Source organism: Xiphias gladius, chromosome 1 (genome assembly GCF_016859285.1).
Source record: "Xiphias gladius isolate SHS-SW01 ecotype Sanya breed wild chromosome 1, ASM1685928v1, whole genome shotgun sequence".
Taxonomy (NCBI): domain Eukaryota; kingdom Metazoa; phylum Chordata; class Actinopteri; order Istiophoriformes; family Xiphiidae; genus Xiphias; species Xiphias gladius.
The window spans coordinates 9,240,964-9,242,045 of NC_053400.1; positions in this window are offsets into that span (position 1 = coordinate 9,240,964).

The following is a 1,082-nucleotide window of genomic DNA, read 5'->3' on the forward strand; positions in this document are numbered from 1 at the left end:
ACAATCCTTTGATGAAAACTAGAACAGAGCCGTTATCTCTGTCTGCCTGTGCATCAGGGAGACCAAACACCAATAATCTCATTACTTGGGTCAAATATTACAATCAGATCTGCGTTTTTGATCCCTGAAAACGAAAAGAAGTCTGTTTTTGTTGCTTCGTTTCGTTTCCTTTTGTTTTGTTCTGTTTCTTTATCATGGGGACATTTTTGAGTTGGTTACAGAAACAGAAACCTATGCCAGTCCTTTCACCTGGTGAGGTGCTGGTCAGGAGGGCAGATGTTGGGATCTGTTGTGAAATTTCAAAGCTGCATGCAAATCCTCAAGATGACCTACTTCTTCCCTTCCACATAGACACTCCGCTAAAATCCATAAATTAAGGAAATTAACTGATGGGGCCCGGGGCCACTTTGTAAGCTATTTAAATCTTTAAATTTACAACATCCCTGCATACTTCATGTAATTGAACTAACTCCGGGCTTGTTTCCTTTAATGAGAAAAAAAAAACCCAGTTTCCCCTCCAGTTTGCACCTCTGGAAACAACAAATCTGTGCCAGAGGGGGAGATGGGAGCGCTCTGAGGCGCGCTGAAGTCTGTCTAATTACTAAGACTTCTTTCTCACAGTCCTACCAGTCCCTCTGCCAAATCACCAGCATCACTATTTTATGTCCGATTATAAATGCTTATCATTTTATACTAACTTAGAGCAAAAAGGAGCTATATCAAGATACGGTAATTCCCCAGAAGCCAACGGAAATATTGTAGGGCTATTATGGTGACTAGATTTTGAAAAGGGACCCTTGAAAGTACCATAGGCTGAATCAGACATTGTATTTCTTTTCGTCCCGGTGATAAACAATAGAGAAGTTCCCCAAATAGTCAGTGTATTTATGTATTTGCTGTGGACCAATAATGAGTTCCTACACTGGTTGGCGCCAAATATCAAGAAACGAATATTACGCCTCTCTCAGGATGCTGGTACAGAGTAATTACTGGGCTCAATGTTGCATCAATTATTCACAGTTATTTACCCGCAAATAAACAAACATGCAAATAAATAAATAATCGTCTCCTTGAGCACCTGC